Source organism: Pipistrellus kuhlii, unplaced genomic scaffold (assembly GCF_014108245.1).
Source record: "Pipistrellus kuhlii isolate mPipKuh1 unplaced genomic scaffold, mPipKuh1.p scaffold_m20_p_58, whole genome shotgun sequence".
Classification (NCBI taxonomy): domain Eukaryota; kingdom Metazoa; phylum Chordata; class Mammalia; order Chiroptera; family Vespertilionidae; genus Pipistrellus; species Pipistrellus kuhlii.
Window position 1 is genome coordinate 268,445 of NW_023425560.1, and position 6,000 is coordinate 274,444.

Genomic DNA, 6,000 nt, shown 5'->3' on the forward strand with positions numbered 1-6,000 from the left:
CCGCACTGCCCGGAGCAGAGCCTGCGGGGACGGCACCCGTGAGGCCAGGGAGCCGACAGGCGGTCTGCCAGCGACGCCATGGGGGCAGGGGACGGCCTGGGCGCCACGAGCCTGCCTGTCAGGGAAGGGAATGTCCCTCCTAAGACGCCCCCAAGACCCCGGGGAGGTTTGGGGGCGAGCAGGATATCAGCTAACTCGGGAAAAAGAGGACGGGCCCGCAGCTCTGAGGGGACCCCTCGGCCCTGCTGGCCGAGTCCCTCAGGAAGGCATGGTCAGCGGCAGCCAGGCTCCGGCCGGCCACAAGTACCCACCAGAAAGACACGCAGCAGACCCAGCGAGACGGACGACGACGAGGAGGGGCGGGGCCGGGGGCGGCAGGCCCTCCCGTATAACCCTCTCAGTTCTCTCTACGGCACATGTGTCAAACACAAGGCCCGCGGGCCAAATCCGTCCCGCCAGGCCTTGCAATGTGGCCCGCACCGCGCTGTCATCACTGCACTCTGCTGCGTTTCCATCACAATGACAGTTTATGACTGTTCAGTAAACCATTCGGCCCGCAATTTAGGCTGGATTTTAGATTTTGGCCCCTTCTCTGATTGAGTTCGACACCCCTACTCTACGGTGTTGTCCCCAAATAAAACACGGGCAGGAGAGTGAGATGAGCCCGGCCGGCGTGGCCCAGGGCTGAGCGTCGACCTATAAACCAGGAGGCCACGGTGCGAATACCAGTCAGGGCACACGCTGGGCTGCGGGCCTGGTCCCCAGTGGGTGTGCAGGACGCAGCCGACTGGTTATGCTCTCTCATTGTTAATGTATTCTATCCCTCTCTCTTTCTCTCTGAAATCTATAAAAATGTTTTTAAAACAAAGAAAAGATGACAGGACTTGAAATCCAAGAAGAGGACAGGCTAAGCCAGTGGTAGGCAAACTCATAAGAAAACAGAGCCATACGTCAACAGGACAACGATTGACATTTCTTTTGAGAGCCAAATTTTTTAAAATTAAACTATATAGGTAGGCACACTGTTATTAACTTAATTAGGGTACCCCTACGCTGGCCTTTGCTAAAAACTCAAGAGGCCAAAGAGCCGCATGTGGCTCTCGAGCCAGTTTGCCGACCACAGGGCTAAGCCTTCTTTGCCCCTCACGTGGCACCTGTGGCTGCGCCTGGGCCTCCTGAGGGGCAGGTGGACGGTGGGGGTGGGGGGGAGCGAGCAGAGCCATCCTGTGGCTCAGAACCAGGAGCCTCCGGACAAGGCCAGGAGGCCATCACCGAGGAGCTGTGAGCAGCGGCCTCCAGCCAGGCTTTGTGGAGCACCAGGACAGCGGGTCCTCTGAGAATCCCACAGAGCAGGGGACAGCAGCCGAGTGGTCTCAGGGGGGCCTCGGAAGCTGCCTGCTGTTCACCCAGAATCCTCTGTCACTGCGGCTACGTCCAGCAAATACGGACACGTTTGCGAAAAAAACCACTGAACTCCACCCCCTGAGTTCACCTCAGACGCCCTCCTCCTCAGAATCCAGCCGGCCTCCCACTCGGCTGCTAAGAGCTCTATCTGCCGGCGGGTTCTAGTTCTCCACTTCCCCGGCGAACAGCCCAGCAGGCTCTAACGAAGAGGCCTGCGCCCCCGGAACACGCTCTCCGGCCGTCACCCGGCCCAGTCCGTCCGTGGGGCGCACGCAGGCCCCGAGGGAGGGTCCCGCCGCTGCCACCTCGATGACGAGCTCTCGCCGTGGACCGGGAGACGCGGTCTCAGCAGCACAGCGACGGGGGCATCTCCGAGACCAACGGCAAACAGGCAGCGGCCGGAAGCTGTTCCCAGACCTCCCTCCGCGTGCTTCAGCCACAAAAGAAAACCACGTTTTCAACTTCAAATTCGATTCTGACCATTAACCACACGAGCTACAAGTGAAACAGCCAATCCAGCTATTTAGCAAATTAAAGAACAAAAGCGCGGACTGAAAACAGGCCATGTTCTAGGGCCTGAGCCACACAACCTACACCGATCCCTCCCGAGGCCTCCCGGGCGGGCGGGTCTGCGGGAGCCGGGGCCGGGGCCCACCAGGCCGGCTGGAGCCCCCGGCAGAGCCCCCGGCAGAGCACCCGCAGCTCGGGGCTGGGGCGGGTCTTTGGGAGCCAGTGGGAGCCCTCCGCCAAGCATCAGGCTGTGGATGAGTCCGACCGCGAGACCCTAGGGTTTATCTGCGGGGACTTCTCTGCTCCGGGGAGGTGAGTCCCTGAAGTGCTCCCACCTGCAGCTCCCCCTCACACGGCAGCTCGTGTCCTCAGCCGCCGTCCCCCCAGCTCAGTGCCCCCACGGCCCTCCCCCCAGCTCTGTGTCCTCAGCCGCCGTCCACGACGCCCCCACAGGCAGCTGCCCTCCACCTGCGGCACTTCTCAGGGGCAGGCCCTGTGAGCTGACACCTGGCAAGTGCAGGATCCACCTCCTGACACCCCCTAGTCCCTCCCCATGACCCCCCAGTCCCTCCCCGTTACCCCCCCAGTCCCTCCCCGTGACCACCCCTCCTAGTTTCCCAGGGATCTCATTTCCTCCCCTCTTATTTTCCCCCAGTGATCCCAATCCCTCCTGGTCCCCCAGTGCCCTTAACCCCATCCTAGACCCTCCCCATGACCCCCACCCCTTCTAGTCCCCCATGACCCCAGCCCCTCCTCGTCCCCCCATGACCCCAGCCCCTTCTAGTCCCCACACCCTGGGCAGCTCCTCCCCTCGAGTGTGGGCTGGGCCCTGGGCCTTTAGCAGACAGAATATGGCAAAAGGGATGTGTGTCCCTGCCAAGATGAGGTCATGAGACTGGCCTCCTTCTAGCTCCCTCTCGCTCTGTGGCTGGCTCCTGAGCTGCCGGGCGGGGAGCCCCCGTGGAGGGAACCCGTGGAGGGAGCTGCCTCTCGGGGGTGAGCCTGGCAGCAGACCTCGCCCACTGTGGAGCTGCCACCAGCACCCCGGCTGCAGGCTGAGGCAGCTGGGGACCCAGCCGAGCGGCTCCGGACCCCTGGCCACAGACACTGAGAGAACTCTGCTCTCGTAAGGCCCTGTGTTTGGGATAATTTGTTGGACGGCAATAAATACAGAATACAACCCCCGGCATGACCACCACACCCTTAAAAATCCAAAAGTGCGTGTGTGGGGGGAACATATGTAATATTTTAAACACTAAAGAATTTAAGTTAAAAAAACAAAAGTTGGCAAATAGCGCCTAACCCAACAAAACACTGCCAGCCTCCTCCAAAGGCCGCAGAGCCATGAGGTGAGGGCATGTCTAAAAGGAACCGGAAGCCGCAGGAGGTTCATCCGGCAGACACTCCGTGACCTGCACCAGTAGGGGCCGGCGAAGACTGGTCCCGGGAAACACCGACGTGAGCACCCACCGTGCTTTCCCCGATAACCCCGCGGCCCACGGCCAGCCAGATCCCCGTCTCTCCTGCGCCCGGGCTGGCTAAGGTGCAGGCCCAAGGCTTTCTCCACCTGTTCCCGCCAGCAGGCCAGTCCCAGGGCTGCCCGCCGACCTCTCGCCAGGCGGCGGAGTGAGGCTCCTGCCTGGGGCCTTCCCTTCTCTCAACACCCCCCCATCCTACGGGGTACACCCTGGAGCCCTTCCGAGCAGCATACAAGCACCCTACTTTTTCATCTCCACTTCCAACTTCAAGGAGCACAGAGGCAGGTGCTAGAGGACACCCCGCGTTACGAGCTTCAGGGGAGCAAAGGCTCACCCCAATTCCTGACACGTCCCCTTCCTGAGGTAGAGACGGTGCCGTCACCTGACATGCCCCTGGCCTGCTCCAACCTTCCTCCCACTGACACCACACACACACACACACACACACACACACACACACACGCGCGCGTTGGAAGCCCAAACTCCTGGCTCGGACCGCCCTCCCCCCCCACCTCCTAGACACACAAAACACCTCCAGACTCAGGATGGGGGGTGCAACCCCAGGACCTGGAGAATGGAGTGAGTTGGTGGCACCACCACAGGGAGGGGAGGGCAGCCACACACTAACCCCAGGCCGAGGCCGGCCCAGGAGCCCTGGAGCAGGGGCTGGGAGGACAGGGGCAGCTTTCTGGTCTGAGAGTGGGCACAGGGATGGCCCGGGAACCAGGGTGGACCAGGAGCCCCTGGTGAACCCCTAGTGCCAGGGGGATGGGCCCCCACCCTGCCTCACATCTGCCTCCGAGGCCCAGCCGGGCGGCACCTGCTGAAGGTCAGAGATCTGCAGGCCGGCCCTGGTGCTCAGGGGCCTCGCAGAGGGTGTGCACCTGTGGGGCCAGCTGATCAGGGTCCCTGATGTTCCAGAGCCTCCACAGCACAAGGTCCAGATGAGTGGGCTGGGGAGTTTTGAGGCACCCCTGGGTCTTGTCTCACAGCCCCAACTCCTGGGGGCCTGGCTTGGGTCCCGCGCTCTGTTCCGTCCACTGGTGAGGCCTGAGCACTTCCCACCACTTGTCCGGAGTCCAGGCCTGGCTGAGACCTGTCTCCAAGCCCAGCTGTTATCAGGTTCCTGGCCCTCCTGAGAGCCTGGCCTTCATGGTCCTACCCCAGCACCCCCACCTCCTAAGGGGCCTCTGTGAGGCCCTGTTCACCCCCAGAGCCTGTCACATGGCTCAAGCCCTGCCTGCTGGGACAGGCTGCCTCAGACCCAGGAGCAGGCCTTTCTGGGTCTGGGGTCCCAATCCTCCGAGGGGGTGTATGTATCCCCAAGTCCTGGCCTTTCCATGGCCTGTCCCAGGTGCAGACCTCTCAGGCAACCCCCCTCCAGGGTCCCCCACCCAGCCCTGGTCCCGCCCGGCCCGGGGGGGGGGGGGGGGGGGGGGGGGTGTCTGCCCGGCCGGGGGTCTGCCCAGCCGAGGGTCTGCCCGGCCGGGGTCTGCCCAGCCCCGGGGGGCTGCCGGGGGTCTGCCCAGCCGGGGGTCTGCCCGGCCGGGGTCTGCCCAGCCCCGGGGGTCTGCCGGGGGTCTGCCCAGCCCCGGGGGTCTGCCCGGCCCCGGGGGTCTGCCCAGCCCCGGGGGTCTGCCGGGGGTCTGCCCAGCCGGGGGTCGGCCCGGCCGGGTCCCAGCCGGGGGTCTGCCCGGCCCCGGGTCCCCGCACTCCCCGTGACCCATGCTGGTCGCGGACCCTCCTCGATGCCCATCCCGCGGGGACGCTCTCAGCGCCCGTCCCGAGTCCAGCGTTCGCTGGCCCCGCGGTCGGCCCTGCCGGGCGGTGTGTCCCGGGTTCGGCCTCCCGGGCCTGCGGGCCGGGCCGGGGTGCGGAGCCGCCCGGGCCCGGGCACGGCCGAGGCCGCGGCCTGAGCGCCGGGCGCCGCGGGCCAGGCCGGGCGGGGCGCGGGCTCACTGACCTGCCGTCTCGGCTGCGGACGAGCGGGGCGCACGCGGGGGCAGCGCCGGGCGGGGTGGGGGCGCCGCTCCCTCCGGGTCCCCCCCAAGAGCCGGAGAAAAAAGCCGTCCGGAGTTTAAAACAAAGAGGCGGAAATGCCCGAGCGGAGCCGAGCGCCGAGTCAGGGGCGCCGCGCTGGGAGCATGCGCGTTGCGCGGCCCCGCTCCCACCCGGCAGCCGAGAGGGGGCGGGGTCCAGCGGGGGCGGGGCGGGGCGGGGCCAAGCGGCGCAGGCGCTCCGCCGCGGCTCGGATGCGCCGGGGAGGGGAGGGTGCTGGGGGCCGGTCGCGGGCGCGGACGCGGGAAGAGGGGGCGGGGTCGTAGGGGGCGTGTCCGGAGGGAGATGGGGCGGGGCTTCGCGGAGGACTCCCTGGGCACGTGTGACCCGCGAGGGGTCGGGGAGGTGAGGCCGGAGGCGGGGTCGGGGAGGGGCGTGGCCTGGACGTGGGTGGGGCTTCGTGGAGGCGGGACGGGGCGGAGCTCTAGCAGAGACTGGACTTTGGAATGCTGCGGCGGAGGCGGGGCCTATAAGGGGCGGGGCCTGGGCGGGGCCTGTGGAGATAGAGCCTCGCGGGGGCGGGGTTTGACAGGGGCCGGGCCACGTGGAG

The 6,000-nt window shown here is 65.9% G+C and overlaps 1 protein-coding gene across 2 annotated transcripts in view; it reads right to left on the reverse strand.

Moving 5' to 3' along the window:
• PCGF3 (polycomb group ring finger 3) overlaps positions 1-5,465 on the reverse strand; it is a 29,066-nt gene extending 23,601 nt beyond the window's left edge. For both annotated transcript variants that reach the window (XM_045573972.1, XM_045573971.1), the window contains exon 1: positions 5,356-5,465. The gene's annotated coding sequence lies outside the window, so the exon portion shown is untranslated. The remainder of the gene's footprint in view (positions 1-5,355) is intronic.
• Between the last annotated feature and the right edge of the window lie 535 nt (positions 5,466-6,000).